Source organism: Oncorhynchus masou, chromosome 9 (assembly GCF_036934945.1).
Source record: "Oncorhynchus masou masou isolate Uvic2021 chromosome 9, UVic_Omas_1.1, whole genome shotgun sequence".
NCBI lineage: Eukaryota > Metazoa > Chordata > Actinopteri > Salmoniformes > Salmonidae > Oncorhynchus > Oncorhynchus masou.
In genome coordinates this window covers 70,889,927-70,910,235 of record NC_088220.1, presented here as the reverse complement: position 1 = coordinate 70,910,235, position 20,309 = coordinate 70,889,927, and the positions used below count along the sequence as shown (strand labels likewise).

The 20,309-nt window shown below is 42.9% G+C and overlaps 1 pseudogene; it reads right to left on the bottom strand.

Moving 5' to 3' along the window:
• The window catches only part of LOC135546574 (RNA-binding protein Musashi homolog 2-like), a 380,840-nt pseudogene that overhangs the window by 360,085 nt on the left and 446 nt on the right, over positions 1–20,309 (bottom strand).

Sequence of the window (20,309 nt, the reverse complement as noted above, 5' to 3'; positions counted from 1 at the left end):
ATCCCTCCCTGCACCTACGCCCTTCCCTCCCTGCACCTACGCCCTTCTCTCCCTGCACCTACGCCCTTCTCTCCCTGCACCTACGCCCTTCCCTCCCTGCACCTACGCCCTTCCCTCCCTGCACCTACGCCCTTCCCTCCCTGCACCTACGCCCTTCCCTCCCTGCACCTACGCCCTTCCCTCCCTGCACCCTACGCCCTTCCCTCCCTGCACCTACGCCCTTCCCTCCCTGCACCTACGCCCTTCCCTCCCTGCACCTACGCCCTTCCCTCCCTGCACCTACGCCCTTCCCTCCCTGCACCTACGCCCTTCCCTCCCTGTCCCTACGCCCTTCCCTCGTCCTCTGAGCATAGTGCTGTCTTCTCCACCTACTCCCCTATGCATGTATAAAGGTAAAGCATGTCTGAAGAAAGCATAGCTGTGAAATTGAATGCTGCGTTCACACCAGACAGAGGAGCACAAGGATTTGTGGAAGTGTGGTATTGAGGGGACGTAGTAGGTGTGAGGACAACATAATCCAAAACAAAGAACAGGAAAGACGGTTGACTGTAATCTCTGACTGGCAGAATACTTTCTCTAATCTAGGTTTATACTCAGCTTTTGTCCAGCCATTTACACTTGTTACTTCATCATATTTGGGGCGGCAGGGTAGCCTAGAGCGTTGGACTAGTAACCGAAAGGTTGCAAGTTCGAATCCCCGAGCTGACAAGGTACAAATCTGTCGTTTTGCCCCTGAACAGGCAGTTAACCCACTGTTCCTAGGCCGTCATTGAAAATAAGAATTTGTTCTTAACTGACCTGCCTAGTAAAATAAAGGTAAAATAAAAAAAATATTATGCAACTGTAATACTTTGGTGTTTGCTTGTTTTCTTTATTGCAAAAGAAGTGTCCCAAATTTAATTCCTGCTAAAGTATTTCAAAATAACTCAAATCATACACCCAGTGATTCCCTGTAGCTTAGTTACACATACAGCAAACAACAGCTCTTTGCCTTGGCTTGTTGAACAGTATCTGACAGCATTGCAGTGATGGTAAATGTTGTTAATGGACTTTTGTCCAGAGCAGTGAGAGTGTCCATGCTGGCCGTGTCCCTGTTTGAGGGCACATCAATTGCCACTGGTCCCCAAGGTCAGTGTGATGAGGCACATGACGGGACTGACCCGTGATATGGCAGCTGTGGAAACAATACACTCCAGAGAGTGCACATCTCTCTCCCAGAGTCCACCGCTTCACAATACCATGTTGAGAGAGGCTGGGGTACCAATGACCTAGGACAGAGAAGGGGGAGAAGTGGGGAGGGTTGAGAGGGTGAGAAAGGTCACAGCTGTGGGGACTGCCTGGAGGTAGTCAGGTCACTGATGGAGTATAGAGGGGATCCATGGTGCAATATTGAAGTCCAAATCAATAACGGACACTGCAGCCACTACACTGTACTGTAGTGTTACAGAGCCCTACATGACCACACAGTCAATAGACGACATACGTGTGGTACACAACTGCAAAGCCAATGCAAACAGATGTTTCACCTGGAACAGAGAAAAGGAGACGAGAGGAGAACTGGCTGTAGCCTGGCAGAGACAGTGCCATAGCAACCCAGAACATAACCTGGGCTCACCGCAGGAGTTGACATTTACTCCTACGGGCGCTCTTCTCTCTGGGTAAAGCCTATTGTGCCTGCCGTCATTTTCCCCTCGTGTGGCTTATGACTTTAATAGCTTTTTTTTGTCTTTGATGGAGAGAAGCATTGGGGAGAGGAGTGGTTTGCAGTGTAAGTGCTCTCTTTTTTCACTCTCTGTTTCTCCCTCTCCGTCCCTCCCTCCCACTCTCTGCCTGCTCTCAGTGAGGCTGATTATAGTGGTTTAGTCGGATCAACTCAAACAGGCTCTCAAGGCCTCACAAGCTTTTAAAGGAAGAAGGGAAAAGACAGTGACAGGCCTAAGAAACACACAACAGTCAAATAAAGCTATTTGACTAAAACAATGGTGATTATAAGTAGAGCGGGATGGTATCAACAAGTTGTGAGAATGCCACCTCTGTGAAGAGGGTGGGCCTGTCTGCTGTTGACAAGGATGAAGAAAACACCATCTCAGGCTGTCAATCAACAAAAATAGGCCAATCAGGTCCTTTGACCGACGATGGCTTTTTGCCTTCTTAAAGCCCTCACTGCCTGTCTTAAAATGCACCTTAACTGCTGTTGCATCTTGTAGGTAGTTATTACTCTATTCCTCTTTGCAGGTAACTAATTATACCGAACAGTGTATTTTCCAGAGGAAGGCCAAGGTGAATGAGTGGGTAACAGTGTATTTTCCAGAGGAAGGCCAAGGTGAATGAGTGAGTAACAGTGTATTTTCCAGAGGAAGGCCAAGGTGAATGAGTGGGTAACAGTGTATTTTCCAGAGGAAGGCCAAGGTGAATGAGTGGGTAACAGTGTATTTTCCAGAGGAAAGCCAAGGTGAATGAGTGAGTAACAGTGTATTTTCCAGAGGAAAGCCAAGGTGAATGAGTGGGTAACAGTGTATTTTCCAGAGGAAGGCCAAGGCGAATGAGTGGGTAACAGTGTATTTTCCAGAGGAAAGCCAAGGTGAATGAGTGAGTAACAGTGTATTTTCCAGAGGAAAGCCAAGGTGAATGAGTGAGTAACAGTGTATTTTCCAGAAGAAGGACAAGGCAAATGAGTGAGTAACAGTGTATTTTCCAGAGGAAGGCCAAGGTGAATGAGTGAATAACAGTGTATTTTCCAGAGGAAAGCCAAGGTGAATGAGTGAGTAACAATGTGAAGACGTGTATAGGATGGGTGGAGGGGAGAGACATGGAAGAGGGCTATAAATTCTTACGCATCAACATCTGGGAGAGGCCAGGACCCTGTTCTATGTGTGGTGAGATTATAGAGCAGAGCTTTGCTGCTCTGCCTTCCTCCTGAAGCAAAGCATTATGTCTAGGACCTAAAGACCAGCAACATCTATAAGACCCTCACTCTGTGTCAGAGCACCAGGAACACGTTAACACGGGGGGTGCTGAGTCAGCACCATGGAAGGGCTACCATCATCTTGTGAGAAACTACAGCCTACACATTAGAAAATAAGATAGATATCAGAAAACAGGCCTTAGAAGATTACGATATTGTGTAATGTATACATGAATGTCCAACAGAAATGTGTCTTCTTTAACCAAACCCATTCTTTGTAACAGGAATGATTGATAATGGGAGACCATACCATGTAGCTATTAGACAGGTGTACTGATATGACAGTACAACATATAAACACAGAGGGTGCTTTAAAACAGAACGTAAGCTCCTCCTGTTTGGCCTATTGGAGATAGAAAGCCTGCCACTCTTTCCCTCCAACTGTCTCCCTCTTTCCCCCTCGCGCTCTCTCCCTTCTCCCGATCTCTCACACACGCTCTCTCTCTCGCCCGCTCTCTCTGTGCCAGTAATCCCTCACTGCTCAATAAAAATGGCCTCTAAATTTAGCATCAGATTTATCATGCTGTAGGAAAAGCTGGAGCAAACGAGAGGCAGGGAGAGAGAGAAAGACACAGAGAGACAGAGAGACCGAGACAGAGAGATTAGGTTGCCAGACAAAAAGGGTATATTCTGTGCTGCAGTGAATGAGCAGCAGAGAAAAGAGGAGCAGAGCAGAGCAGCCTCCACAGTCACCCAGTCAGATAAGTGCTGTGGTGTTGGTGAGGCTCCAACACAGCACAGCTCAGCAGCCGGCTGAAGGACAATCGGCAGGCAAGGACGCCGACGCGGCAGGTCAGCCAGCCCTTGTTATTTGGGCTGCTCTCCCTCTCACTCTCTGTGGCATACACAAACAGGATTGATTAGTCATGCCTTCCGCAAAATATCCAGTGCCTCAGACAGAGACAGACGGACAGGAACCGGGCGCAGTGGCGTTAAAGGAGTCTGACTCCCTTGTTACTGACAAATGACTGGCGAGTGTCCGATTGCTAGCACGAACAGCCATAAGCAATGTCTAAGCTCACAGTCATAATAGCTGGCTACAGGCAGACTTTAATTCCATGTCCCAATTTATAATGGATATTTAAAATTCAGAAGCAGTTCAAGGTTGCCTTGCTCCAGTGTCATACAAAAATTGAATGGCAACACACTTTTTTACAAGCTTGTATAAATAAATGTATACACATTCTAATTCCCAAAACCCCTTTAAAAAGTGGATCGCTGTTCATTGACTCTTAAAAATTCCTAGTAGAAGATGCCACTAAAAGTCTAGTCCGCTCACCTGTCTTACACACACACACACAGCCCTATACTGCATAGCCTTATGACGAAAGAGCACCAGTATCAAAGAGAAGGGAGTGGACTGGCATGCCGTCTCCTAGCTCCTACACGGTATCATTCTCTCCCCGCTCCGACAACAGCATCGCTCTCTCTCTCTCTGGCAGACATCACCGTGGTAAAGGAGAGGTTGCTCCAAACCCAGTTTGTCACTGTTTAATAACCTGTCTCAGTCCACAGGGGGTTTGAAATATGTCTGACAGCACTGCAACGTGAGAAGTCAAGTTCAGAGTAAAGAATTGCACCAATTTTCCATCCATATACACTATTTGACCAAAAGTATGTGGACACCTGTTTGTCGAACATCTCACTCCAAAATCCCTGGCATTAATATGGAATTGGTCCCATCATTACTGCTATAACATCCTCCACTCTTCTGGGAAGGCTTTCCACTAGATGTTGGAACATTGCTGCAGGGACTTACTTCCATTTAGCCACAAGAGCATTAGTGAGGTCAGGCACTGATGTTGGGCGATTTGGCCTGGCTCGCAGTCGGCATTCCAATTCATCACAAAGGTGTTCCATGGGGTTGAGGTATGGGCTCTGTGCAGGCCAGTCAAGATCTTCCATTTGAATCTTGACAAACCATTTCTGCATGGACCTCACTTTGTGCACAGGGGCATTGCCATGCTGAAACAAGAAAGGGCCTTCCCTAAACTGTTGCAACAAAGTTGGAACCACAGAATTGTCTAAAATGTCATTGTATGCTGTAACAAAGATGTCCCTTAACTGGAACTAAGGGGCCGAACCATGAAAAACAGCCCCAGATCATTACTTCTCCTCCATCAAACTTTAAAGGTTTGGCACTATGCATTTGGGCAGGTAGCTTTCTTCAGACTGCCAGAAGGTGAAGCGAGATTCATCACTCCAGAGAACGCGTTTCCACTGCTCCAGAGTCAAATGGCGGTGAGCTTTACACAGCTCCAGACGATGATTGCCATTGAGGATGGTGATCATAGGCTAGTGTGCAGCTGCTCTGCCATGGAAACCCATATTGTGAAGCTCCCGACAAACAGTTCTTGTGCTGATGTTGCTTCCAGGGTCAGTTTGTAACTTTTATACACCTGTCAGCAACAGGTGTGGATGAAATAGCCAAATCCACTAATTTGAAGGGGTGTCCACATACTTTTGTATATATAGTGTATTGTGCGGAAACACAGAAAGTGATGCTATACAAATGGGGTTGTGCCTGGGTGGAAGGAGTGTGTAAAAGGAGGGGTGGGAGGAGTGCAGTTAGAACAATGGACTAAAGGAAGCAAATCAATGGTGACTGGTACAATACTATCAGTGCATACTAAATAGACAGAGGGAAAAAAATACCTGACAAAACAATGTCTTCTGTCCTTTTCAATCAACTCCATGCTTTTACAGCCTCATGTGCAGCTCAACAAGAGGACAATCAGAGAAAGGCTTGTCATGAGATACATGTTTACATTGCTCTGTTTGAAGATGAAGAGGTGAATGAGGAAGGACAGGGGTAGAGTGAAAGGGAAGGAGTCCTTCCTGCCTCCTTCATCCAGAGACTAGAGAATGTCTAGTAGAGGTAGACTGCAGGGCTATGGAAGCAGCCATGTTGACTGTTGAGAACCAGCGACTTTTGTTTGACCCGGCATGGTTCTCTCTCTTCTGGCGTGCTCCTCATTAACGTCACTCAGGATCAGTTTGGGGAAGGCCAACCCCAGCAGCCTCCACTCCCGGGTCCTGACCCTCTCCTGTCCTGCTGCCTGCCTGTTCTGTTCCACACGAACACACTGACTGACTCCCCAACAAACCCCCTTTAGGCGCCAGGGCAGCAACAGCAGGGTAGGGATACATTCAGCAGGCCTCTGTGACGCATGCCTAGGCAGTGAGCTGAGAGCAGAGGGAGGCAGGGCTTGACCAACTGTGGCCAGTCATGTCATTTCAGACCCGGAGTGAGAGACACAGTGGTTCAACCTAGAGCTTCAGTCCAAGACTATTTAGTTTCAGAAAAACATATTGGCAATTACACAGTAAAAGAGTGATGCTAAGACTCAGGTTTTCACATTAAAATGTACGTCAAACAAAAACCAATGATTGCAAAGTGAAACTATGCTGAACAAAAATATAAATGCCCCACGTAAAGTGTTGGTCCCATGTTTCAGGACCTGAAATAAAAGTTCCCAGAAATATTCCACAGGAACAAAAAACATATTTTTCTCAGGTTTTGTAAACAAATGTGTTTACATCCCTGTTAGTGAGCATTTATCCTTTGCCAAGATCATCCATATACCTGACAGGTGTGGCATATCAAGATTATGATTAAACAACATGATCATTATACAGGTGCACCTAGTGCTGGGGACAATAAAAAGCCACTCTAAAATGTGAAGTTCTGTCACACAACACAATGCCTCCAGTTTTGAGGGAGCGTGCAATTGGCATACTGACTGCAGGAATGTCCACCAGAGATGTTGCCAGAGAATTACATTTTAATTTATCTACCATAAGCCGCCTCCAATGTTGTTTTAGAGAATTTGGCAGTTCGTCTAAACGGCCTCACAACCGCAGACCGTGTGTAACCACGCCAGCACAGGACCTCCACATCCGTCTTCTTCACCTGCAGGATCGTCTGACACCAGCCAACCGGACAGCTGATGAAACTGAGTTCGAACAAACAAAGAATTTCTGCACAAACTGTCAATTACCATCTCAGGGGAGCTCATTTGTGTGCTCATCATACTCAGAGTCTTGAGCTAGCTGCAGTTCGGCATTGTAACGGACTTCAGTGTGCAAATGCTCAACTTCAATGGCCACTGGCATGCTGGAGACGTGTGCTCTTCACAGATGAGTCCAGGTTTCAACTGTACTGGGCCGATAACGTATATGGTGGCGGTGGGGTTATGGTATGAGCAGGCATAAGCTACAGACAAACAATTGTATTTCATCGATGGCCATTTGAATGCACAGAGGTACCTTGAGATTTTGAGGCCCCTTCTTGTGCCATTCATCTATCACCTCATGTTTCAGCATGATAATGCACGGCCCCATGTCACAAGGATCTGTACACAATTCCTGGAAGCTGAAAATGTCCCAGTTCTTCCTTGGCCTGCATATTCAGACATGTCACCCAATTGAGCATGTTTGGGATGCTCTGGATCGACATGTACGACAGCGTGTTCCAGTTCCAGCCAATATCCTGCAACTTTGCACAGCCATTGAAGAGGAGTGGGACAACATTTCACAGGCCACAATCAACAGCCCGATCAACTCTATCTGAAGGAGGTCACAGATGTCTCATGTTTTGTGACCCACAGATGCATATCTGTATTCCCAGATGTGAAAACCTTATATGAAGACCTAATGAATTTATTTAATTTGACTGATTTCCTTATATGAACTGTAATTTGGTAAAATCTTTGAAATTGTTGTATGTTACATTTATATTTTTCTTTTAAATTGTTGCATGTTGCTTTTATATTATATTTTTTCACTTCTTCCTTTAAAAGGACTACTTTCAACAATTTCCACAGAACTTTTTCCAAAAACACATCTACTTGAAGAACAGTGGAGACAAAGTGTGTGCTTTTTGTGTTTCTGTTTTGTGCCGTCATTCGGTTACCAAACTTTTCATCTGCACTGTTCTTTAAGTAAATGTGTTTTCATAAAATGTTCTGTGTAAATGATTAAAAGTAGTCCTTGTGCATAGAGTTGTATGGTTTGTTTAACTTTTAAATCAAAAGGTTTTTGTTTGAAATATATTTTAGGGTGAAAAATCGGAGTCTCAGCTTCACTTTGTCTGGAATTGCCCATATAGTACAGGGCCTAGTCAGAATTACTGACCGCTGATGATGACACCACATCAAAACTAAGTAATAAGTGCCTACTACAGTTGGTGTTGCTTGTACATTGTAGATAGCAGTTTTCTTAGTCCAAAACAACTCCTGTTGTGATGTCATCAAAGGTAGAATGCAGGCTCATTTCTTTGTATTATCCTACCTTTCATTTCAGAGCATCAAACATCTATAGGTCTATGCAATGTATCCGCCAAGACCCTCAAAGAATCAGAGTGGTGTCAGGTTTAACCAAAGCCTTCTTGTCCAATTCAATTACTCCAACAGCAGAAAAGTGGAGCACCTGCTGCAAATATCAGAGAACTGAGGGAAAAAAGGAGAGGAACTACTTTGCCAGGTCGTCAACAGAAAAAACATGGACTGCTAGAACTGCAGCAGGAGGGGGAGAGAGGCACACACAGAGAAAGGAAGGGAGAGCAGATTGAATGGGACTAAGCAGTGGTTTGCTGGGTTCTTAATTGGTGTCAGAGTGCTGGGCCACACAGGAGATTGAGAACTAGGCTCTTGGACCGGTGCCCCTCTCCTGGTGAGGGCCAAGCGTCCACTGTGAGGAGGGAGAGACGGAGAGTTCAGCACTTCACACATCCTCACCTTTGGACTTCATTAAAAACTTGGCCAGGAGTTCTCACACTCTGCATCACACTCACCCTCCACCAACCCCCTCACGGCCAGAGTTAACGGCTCAGCTACTTCTCAGTACACACCGCTCTCTCACACCAGGGCACCAGAAGAAAAGGGAAAATTACATGTAAAAGTACAACTGTGGACTCAATTCCTACCTACCACAAACCCCCTATCCTAACTTCACCCTCCACCCAACACCACCACACACACGCTTCCAGTAGTCACACAGGGGGTTGTTGTAGAGGCCTGGGTTGGATGTGGGATGCTGTGCAGAGAGAACAGCACCCACTGAGGTATTGTTTTGACAGTTCTCATGGCAGTAAATGCCAAAGCCTCTGCACTCAGGGAGGGTGCGTGTTAGTGGGGGGAACTCAAGGAGCCCATTATGCTGTGCAGTGTGTGCTCAACATTTTTATTTCTTCCCATCTCTCCCTCTCCCAGAAAATGGTCTCTCACGAGCCCACCGAGCGTTGGAGTTGGAAAACCATTCATAGTTTACTTTCTTTTCAAAAATAACAGCCATGGCTAACGTTATATGTATGACCTTATTATTCGTATCTTTGAGCTATTTGCTTAGGTAGCTATACCCTAATGTTAGCTAGCTAACATTGAACCTGTTTGGTTAGCTACCTGCAGATTCATGCAGGGTAGTAACATCATGAGTTGTGATTATGGTTCATTGTTTATCTGGCAAGCTAGCTAACGTTAAGTGTATGACCTAGCTAACATTGAACCTGGTTGGTTAGCTACCTGCAGATTCATCAAGACAAAGGGTGGCTACTTTGAAAAACCTCAAATATATTGTCATGAGACAGCAGGGAGCAGGTCTCGAACCCTCAACCCTCTAGCCCGAAGTCCAGTGCGCTATCGACTGTGCCACAAAAGCATGCTCCAGCGGCAGAGTTGATATCCGCGTGCATTTTAGCGTTCGAGTCACTTTTCAGAAGTTGCTAACAGTTCCAAATACATTTTTAAAAGTAGATAAAAGTGGTGCTAGGTTCTATTTGATTTTTTTTTTGTTGCCAGGGTAGCCTAAAAAATTGCCATCACTAGCCAGAAGTGAATCGGACATTGCGTGTGCTTGGCCGATGAGCGCGTTCCTGTAAGACGTAGAGTTGCAAACCAGCGCGAGGAAGCGCTCTTTGAAAGGAGGCAGTGGTGGATTTATACGCGCGGATATCGCGTTTGAGTATGCTTTTGTGGCTCAGTCGATAGCGCGCTGGACTTCGGGCAAGAAGGTCGAAGGTTCGAAACCAGCTCCCTGCTTGTGTCATTACAATATGGATATAGTTAGTATGCCAAAAGTTCCCAGATGCAGCGGATACCCTTTCCGTACTTTTAGGGCCCACAATGCAATTCTTCATAAATTCTTCAACGTTTTCTGATTTTGAAGGTGTTGGAAAATATGCAGCTGAAGTCCGCCGAGAGCAGATACAAATTCATTGCTTTACATAATGACAAACACTAACAAAATGTTACGCAATGTAATAAAATACTTCTAAAATAAGTTTAGTTTCAAGTCATGTTTGCTGACAATTTGTTTTCTAAGCTATCCTTACGAACCGCATAGCATTACAGCAGTACGTACCGGTAAGTTAGCTAGTTACCTAACGTTAGTTGGCTACAACTACATCGTACTTGCCAGGCAGTATATTAACTATCTGCTATCTAACTACTCAAGGTTTGACTTGACTATAATTTGCCACAGCACTTTTCAATCAGGTGTGGGGCAGCGCCACACCACTTTTGATTTCGTTTAATAAAATATATTGACGCAAAGCGTTAAAAAGAGGGAGAAAGTGCTGTTAGACCGATTTGTCAACTCGCGCACAATTTATTCGTCCTTCACATCAGAGTGCTGCTGGTAGGCTGTTTGCGTGTCTAGACTAATCACATTCACGGAAATCGCAGGGCACAAAGCTCAAGGCGCGCTCTACACTTTCCTCCGGTATTCATTTAGCAAGCGTGATAACACATCACTGCCGATAGACAAGCGAAACTCTTCTATAAATATAGCAGCCTATACAGCTAAACACTAGGGATCTGACATGCTGGATTACATGTAAACGAGACAATTTTTCAGTCTGACCTACTATGCGCCTTGTCCCTCTGGCCAGGGTAAACGAAGCGGGAACATTGTGTATTTATAGCCCATTTGTTTGGGAGAAACTATGAATGGGATCAAATTTGGTTTATATTCAAATTTAGGCTGACAAGGCTACCTATACTTTTTCAATCCACTGGAATTAACCAGTAAACACTAACTGAGACTAAGTACACTGTTTCTTAGTTGTTCAGTTGCATAGGGGCAAGACTACAAGATGTAAACCTGCAAAAAGCAAGCTCAGCCCTGTGAGTTTTATTATCAAATGATGCTTTCTCTGTGTCTGTGTATAGGAAACTCCTCTAGTCCTATAAAATATAATTCCTATGCATCAGGTTGCTGCAGTTCAACAGGGTTTTCATCCTCCCCAAAGACAGGAGTTTTTCCTTTATATTTTTTTTTAACCATGTGACCTTATTATAAAAACTCTGATCCCATCATAGCACATACTCAGCCTTCTTACAACAGATTTATCACGTCATACTGTATAAGGTCCGGAGTTGTACCCGTAGCGGCCCAGTCAGACCCTGTACGTGGACCAGATCGAACATCTCTGGAGAGACCTGAAAATAGCTGTGCAGCAGCGCTCCCCATCCAACCAGACAGAGCTTGAGAGGATCTGCAGAGAATGGGAGAAACTCCCCAAATACAGGTGTGACAAGCTTGTAGCATCATACCCAAGAAGACTCAAGGCTGTAATCGCTGCCAAAGGTGCTTCAACAAAGTACTGGGTCTGAATTATTAGATTTTTTTTATACATTTGCTTTGTCATTATGGGGTATTGTGTAGATTGATGAGGTGAAAAAAAAAAATGTAATACATTTTATAAAAAGGCTGTAACCTAACAAAATGTGGAAAAAGTCATGGGGTCTGAATACTTTCCAAAGGCACTATGTCTGTTTGGTAATAATCCCCCAAACTCAGCTTTACTTTTCCATGTAGTTAAACCTGACACCCTAGCTAGCCACAGTACATAACATACGCCTGCGTCTTTCAGTTATATTCAACACACTCCAAAATATGGGGAAAGTAAGTCACAAATACAATGCCATAATTTCACATGATTGTATGCGATGGCATATATTTATTTGCATAAAGCTTATTATTGGGTGGTTCGCTTAACAGAAAACACCTAGCGGCTGTGTTGTGTTCTGACTTCTGCAGCCTAATTTAATGCCTGTTCATCTCGGAGCCCCAGGCCCTGAGCCAGCCTGCCTGTGCTGCCTTGGACCAGAGTGACTGGACTGGCATGTGTGCGGTCAAGGGAGTGAGTGCGTAATTTCTCCTCCAGTGATTGTCCACTCAGGGAAAGTTCTTCATTTCAATTAGCTGGACAAGTGTGCTGTGGACACCTGCCACCCTTGAAGCTATTCCCGTATTGCAGAGTTAGCCTGCCGGCCAGCCAGAGGCAGTCCATCCCTACCCAGCCTTAAAGGTCTGAGGTGGATGTTTCTTGCGCTGTCCCACACACACTGTACACACTCAAATCTGGGACAGAATGAGCATGCAGCCGACCACATGATCTGAGGTAAGCGATGACTGAGAAATCCAACACGGGCATTAAAAACCCTGAGCAAGTGTTACTGACCAACAGAAAACAAAATAATTTGGCTCTAAACGACGACCGATAAGCTGAGGGCTTGAACATTATTGTACAAAATTTTACATGCACCAAAACCCCCTGCAATGCTGATTGAACTGCCCTTCAATCCTATAGCTCTATGTTCATTGACAGCCACATTCTCTCTCCACTCAGGTTTAAAACAAATACAGACTGTTTCTCTGCTAATGAGCCTACTCTCAAGACAACTCAAGGTGTGATTTCACCTTCAAGTTCATTTACAGTGTTATTGGTCTTTAGAAACAAACACCTACACAGTGCATGCATCTTTCTTTATTGTTAAAAATGTCCTTGAATCAAATTCATGTTTATTAAAAAATGATTGCATAATTTTTATCAAGGGTTCTTTTTTGCACACAGAGCATAAAATATCAAAGCACCATACAAATCTGCGGAAGAGAGTAGCATATGCTGGAATATCAAAACAGTCTGCACTTGAACTAAGTACTGTACAGTCAGACTGGACTCCTGTCAGTATCATCACTATTACTGGACACCATTAGACTTGACATGAATAGGTGCATTAAAAAAATATTGTTGTATTATCACATACACAGGATAGGTGCAGTGAAATGTGTGGTTTTCTAGGGTCAGCCATAGTAGTACGCCACCCCTGGAGCAAATTAAGGTTAAGTGCCTTGCTCAAGGGCACAGACAGATTTTTCACCTTCGGCTCAGGTTTTCAAACAAGTAACCTGGCCCAACGCTTTAACTGCTAGGCTACCCGCCGCTGGAAACAAGGGGAGAAGAGAGACTGTATCAAGAAACAAGCACATTTTCTAGATGTTTCTCAATTTCATACTGTAGTCATACCCAGCCTTAAGAGAACATGTGCCTCGGCTTGGAAAGCTTTCCCTTCGTCAATTCTCAGTTTGAAACCTGATCTTGGTAACAGAGTAACAATGGTTCTTTTTATGTCTCCAAAAAAATAAAATTCCCCAATCAATCTCAGCGTCTTCAGGGAAAAAACATTGTGTGAACAACTACAATGTGATACTCTCTCATTCAATAAAATGCAGCAAAGCCTTTAGAGCAGTCACCCAGGGAAATTCTACCTCACTACGGTTTCTAGACAACATGCTGATGTAAACAAGTACGGTGGTGGTGCAGCTATGGGATAAATCAGACAGCCAGTCATCTACCTGTAGCAAGATCCAGACCAGCCTGCCTCACAGTGACACTTATATACCAAAACTAAAATCGGCAGCTCTAGCTGCTGTTTCATGACCAGACCCTCACAAAAGCTCCACTGAGTACTCTCTTCACTGCAGGTCAGCAATTCACCCAGTGTTATAGAAACCAACCAACAAACCAAAAACGAAAAGACCTCTCCACAAGAGGTTTTAAAAACAAAATGTGCATGTTGTCTTACCTTGGGTTGGGCACGTCTAGGGAAGGCAACTTTAGGATCGATCTGGTAAATATAAAGAAGAGAGAGGATTAGATATCAATAATCAAAGTTGTCAATCACTTAAACAACTAATGACAGGGACTTGGATGTGTGGATTTAAAGCATTCCTCATGGATCACACATAATGGCATGCACGACACAAACAATATTAGGATTACCCTCAAAACTGACAGTACAGAGACACTACACAAGGGCTATTCAAATCAGGCCTCGAGGTCCGCAAGTCCCCTTCAGGACTGCTGGTTTCCATCCATTCCCTCTGATCAAGGACTGATTCAGACCTGGGACTTCTTTAGTCAATCAATGACATGAATCAACCAATGAACTACCAGGGAGAAAAGAGAACCAGCTTTACTGGGGAACCATAGGGCTCAAGCACCCTACACGGGTAAACTATTATCAGTGTGGGATTTCACACAGATTAATCAAGTCATATTAAAGCTGGCTGATTTAAATCAAAAGCACCATTTTAATTTCCCTTTGCCTCATCAAAAAGTCCAGGTCCGTCAATTCACACAATCTTGCATTACTCCATAGAAGCATAGCTGATTAATAACTCAATAGCCCTTCACACATGGTTTAGTCAACGTATATTGACCAAGAAAAATGAATAACTAGCATTAATGCCCAGGTTGCTATTTAAGCACGATGTGAAAAATGTAGCAGCAAAAAAGCACCATAGAATTATACATTTTTATTGATGGCACATAGACCACTTAATGCCACAATTGTGCAGTAATTAAGTCTAAATCAAAAGTCCATTCAATATGTATTGAATGAGAGGGTTTTAATTAATGCTATTCAAAGCCACTAAATGTTTCCCTCCTGGAAAACATTTTAATTTCAAAACACATAACACTGTCCTGAGTCATCTACTCTTTTAGCTTATATTATGGATTTCAAATACATGGGTCATACAAGGCTGCTTGGCTGCATGCTTTTATGGAGAACAGCTAGATATAATTATTTCCTGATTCCATCCAAGGGGTTATTATGGCAGCCAATGTGAATTGGCACATTTGCACATTTGGCATTGAATACAATGGAGATCTGAAAACAAAAGGTATTGTATTATTAATTGTTGCATCAGTTTACTGCACAACAGTAATTGATGTTTTCACTATTTATTAAACTAAAAATGTGTGTGATATCAAGTCAGGTGTTAGTACAAACCACAACCACAGGACTTCCTCAAGAACAACTTGTGCAAATCAACTGAGAAACATTAATTTGCCTATTAATGTTCCCATCTGACACACAATTCTAAAAGGTGAAATCATGCACAAGAACACATCCCGGTAAATGGGACAGTCAGTGCATTAAAACAGCCAGGACATTCAAGCCACATTTTCCATTTGTCACAGTAAGGTTGAATACAACACCAACATTCACTCTTCCTGTGAACAAAGGATTTCTCCTTTCACATTTTCATCTTTAAGGCCACATAGCTAAAGGGGGAAAATACCATTAGTGGAATATTGTGCATAAAGTAGGTTGAGAGCTTGTCAATTGCTTTAAAAAAAAAGTAAGAACAGAAGGAAATGTAACAGAGAGAGCTGTCAGTGTGTGACGGACAAAAATAGACGCTGTTAGAAAGTGACTGTCTGAATTCAGCTGTCTGAATGCATTAGCTGAGTGTGGAATGTTTTAGCCAGAAAAGTGTTTAGTCTACAAGAGATTGTTTTCACAAATGACATCAGCAGAAATCCTATCGTCGACAGACACTGAGCATTACTCAACCCCAAGTCTTTATTTCCATGTTGTAAAGGATTACATAGAGCATGATGCATGTCAAGTACATGCAGTATGTACATGTAGTACGTGCCGCTGCCTTGGCGTATCCAATCGAGGGAAATACATGTGCCACAATGTAAAAAAGGCATCTCAAAATTGAAATAATGCTAACTGCTCGTGTACCTGTGAAGTAACTCTGTACTAAAACTAGTAACAAGTTAACGTTGTACAATTAATTAGGGTTTAAGGGCATTTTGCAAGGATATGCTATTCTAATAGGGATTCTTGTAGACTGAATGTTAGAGGAATATATACTGATTGTATCCTGATGAAAGGACAAAACACAGTAGCATTGAATTCCCCATGCAGACAAACCAAACCATGTCTTTGTTGCACAGACTTGAATTTTCCAGCCCAGCCTCACCTGGCAGTGTGTTTTATTTTCACTTCCACACTGAGGTAGGAATAATACTGGGTAAATGATAATGCTGATGCCCTTTTAGTGTAAGAGCTGTTTGAAAAGACCGCCTGAAATTTCAGCCTGTTTTGGTCAGGAGTTTTGGCATCACCAGGCAGTAAATTACTTAATAGACCAATAAGCGTTCCAAACCTCTGTCAATAACAGCACATTTTCAGTCTCCCCCTCCCAATCAGACCACTCCTAGACAGCCCTAGCAAAATTGCTTGAAAAATTGCTATTTGCTAAGAAGCTATTTTTGTTTATTTTTGACACATTTTTATTTGAAATAATCACAGTAAGGTACTTAATTTTTACTCAGAATTTATTTGATATCGAGATAAAAACAGCTGCATTGGACCTTTAAGGTGAGATGTGACTCTCCTCCATTTCACACTGCACTTCAGCACTTTAATGTAGAACACCTCCCAAGGCACAGAGGTGAGTTGGCAGCTCAATGTTGCCTCTATTACATTATACCAAACAAGCAGTAGATCCTCTAAAGACTCTACTCTTGCTCCCTTAATGCATGGATAATGTCATTAGCCGTTTTCAAATAAGCCTATGTAGACGCAGGTCCAGAAAGGAGAGGGGAGAGATTGCATCAAAGCACACTTTAAGGTACACATTGAGAGTTAGGGAGTGTGTGTGTGAGAGTTAGGGAGTGTGTGTGTGAGAGTTAGGGAGTGTGTGTGTTTCTACTTCCTTTGCTGGGCTGAAACTAGAGGTGTACTAATTCATCTCAACATTACATTCAAATCTGCAATCATAAAAATCCCTGTATTAAACAATTCATTAGGCTACAAAATACATAGAAGTGCGCATTTAAAATAATATCAGTGTAGTTTTCCAGAAATGACATGTGGAAAGTTACAGGCATTTCCTTTTCCATCTTCAGCTATCTGTTTCATAAACCTAAAGCTTCTGGCAATGTCAGAGCAGTTCGTGTGAGTCCTTGAGGACAATACAGGATGCTTGTATTCACTCCACCGCTCCTAAAGAACAAGCCCTTTGAGCACTCACTCACACAGTTAAGTTAGGGCATACACTACAACAACCACATACAGAACATGAGTACGGTGTGACTTTACAATGAATCAGTATTTTTGGTCCCACATTACCATACATCTTTACATGGTAGTTACATAGGCAGTTACAGTGTAGCTACACAGTATTACTTAACCTAAAACTACTGTAATGTTAGTGTCATGCACAATTTCATAGATTTTATGAAATTGAGTTAAGTGATATGAAAAGTTATTTTGCACATTTAAGTTTGTTTGCAAATGTACCGTTAATGCATGTAAAACAAGGTCAGTGTATTCTCATTTCAATCCAATGGCATTCCAATCCAATGTATATTAAACAACAGAGTAGCATGAGAATCAGCAAGAACAAGAAAACTGACCCATTTGGAAAATGAAACACTAAATGCAGGGCGAATCATCACAATACCATTTTTTGCAGTCAATGCATTACTCTGACTAACTCACCTTCAGAGAAACATGAAACTTAATTTGAGTGTCAGTTTTAAGCTATCCAATATCAGAGAAGGCTGGTGGGGGGAGCTATAGCATGGGCTCATTGTAATGGTTTGAATGGAACATGTAGTTGCCATATGTTTGATACCGTTATATTTATTCCATTCCAGCCATGATAATGAGGCAGTCCTCCTATAGCACCTCCACCAGCATCCTTTGATCCAGCCATTCATTCAGAAAATCAACATACTGCAACAATAAATGTACCAATATGTTATGCCTTTATCTGGGGATAACAGTTAGTCTTGGGTTTGTTATTTAAAACAGGTCAGGTTGTGGGAATGTGTGCACTTTAGCAGACAGAGGGAAAGTGGATACTATGCAGACAGAGGGAAAGTGGATACTATGCAGACAGAGGGAAAGTGGATACTATGCAGACAGAGGGAAAGTGGATACTATGCAGACAGAGAGGAAGTGGATACTATGCAGACAGAGAGGAAGTGGATACTATGCAGACAGAGAGGAAGTGGATACTATGCAGACAGAGAGGAAGTGGATACTATGCAGACAGAGAGGAAGTGGATACTATGCAGACAGAGAGGAAGTGGATACTATGCAGACAGAGAGGAAGTGGATACTATGCAGACAGAGGGAAAGTGGATACTATGCAGACAGAGAGGAAGTGGATACTATGCAGACAGAGAGGAAGTGGATACTATGCAGACAGAGAGGAAGTGGATACTATGCAGACAGAGAGGAAGTGGATACTATGCAGACAGAGAGGAAGTGGATACTATGCAGACAGAGAGGAAGTGGATACTATGCAGACAGAGAGGAAGTGGATACTATGCAGACAGAGAGGAAGTGGATACTATGCAGACAGAGAGGAAGTGGATACTATGCAGACAGAGAGGAAGTGGATACTATGCAGACAGAGAGGAAGTGGATACTATGCAGACAGAGAGGAAGTGGATACTATGCAGACAGAGAGGAAGTGGATAATATGCAGACAGAGCGGAAGTGGATAATATGCAGACAGAGGAGGTGGATAATATGCAGACAGACTTGGGAGGATGAAAAATTAAAGCTAACTCAAGGTGGGGTGCTTTTTAAAAAATCACATTTATTTAGAACTACATTTTGTAAACAGAAAATGCCTGATTGAATATGGTGCATGAAAAACAAAAACGTACAACTATGCATATATAGCATACTAAAATCTATAAAGACAGCAGGGAATGAATTTTCACAGAAAACAAATACAGAATGACAATCACTTTATATAATATGCAGATTTAACAATAAAATTTCTCCCCATCTCAAAACACTCAGAAGTTACGGACAGAAAGCTTTGCAGTTGCCATCAGTGCTCAGCTTACTTTATGTACTATGTCCCTCAATGGTAAAGAAAGGTTTAGCAGAAGGTCTTGTCATTTCTGGGAGGAGGTGGTGGGCAATGCTCAGAACACATAATTAGCTAGGCTACTTATTGCATGTGGCTGTGAGTGTGACTAATTCAAATAACATATCACAACTCCGTAAAAGACAACTCAATACGACATAGTCAATCATGCCAGGCAGGTGGGTCACAAAAGCACAAACACTTAAAAAGTGACAGAAGAGAGGAGACATACCGTTTTTGAGTCTAATTCGTGATGTGGCTGAGCTAAGACGTTATCTACACTGGCAGCATCTACGTAAGTAACGAATCCAAAGCCCCTGTGAAAATAAACAATGAACATTGTAATCAGTGAGTCAGTCAGTGGCGCAGGAGAGTGGTCAAACAGCCCATTAGTCAGTTGTATGTATAACTACAGCTGTTACATTGATACAAACAATAATGCCAAATGGCAAGCTACATTGTAGCCTAACAAATATATAATGCAGCCAAATGTTACATTGTAACAAATATTTACCAAAGTTGGCTATGTTGGTGTATCCATAGGCTACTTGATATCAAAATAGTTTAACTTTCATAATATCATATTCAATTATTTCTTAAATATAAATGCAATTTCCTTTTAATGCTGCACAGAGAATCATGTGAATGAAGTGTCATTAATTATTTCCCATATTTTCAGACATATTCAAAGAACCACCAGTATTCTATCTTTGGTGGTGGTCAATGTCAAATTGCGTTACCTTTGCAAAGCTCTGATTCAATCGCTTGTAAAAGCTCGACGTGCGACAAAAATAAATGGCTGCTTGCTTGCTAACTGATTTTGCGTAATCATAAGGACACTGCAAAACCACAATTAATACAATTGCAAACACAAGTGGGATATATTAGCTAATTACCTGGAGCGTTTTGTCGTTGGATCTCTCATCACCATACATTCTCTGATTTCCCCGAATTTAGTAAAATAGTCTCTAAGGCTGTCTGCAAAAGAAACACAAACGGGAGGTTACTGGTCGTTTTCATTCTTCTGTCAAATATAGAAAAGACTATATGTATGAGCTTTAAATGCCTCTAGTTACTAGTATGCACATAGGGGTCGAATAGAGGACTTCAAATGATATAAAATAAGAATAACCTTGCGCGCACTGAAGTCGGTAGGTACATACACACACACACAAATTGCAACTAGCTCCGGCAGCCTCGGCTACTACAAAACACAACCCGACAATGCCACACTGTAGTCCGCAAATTATTTCCTTACCTGGTGAAGTTTGCCAGCTGAGACCACCGATAAACATTTTACTGTAAGGGGAAAACACAGCAGAAGTGAGTCCAGATGTCAAATCGGCCATTTTGACGTGTAGCG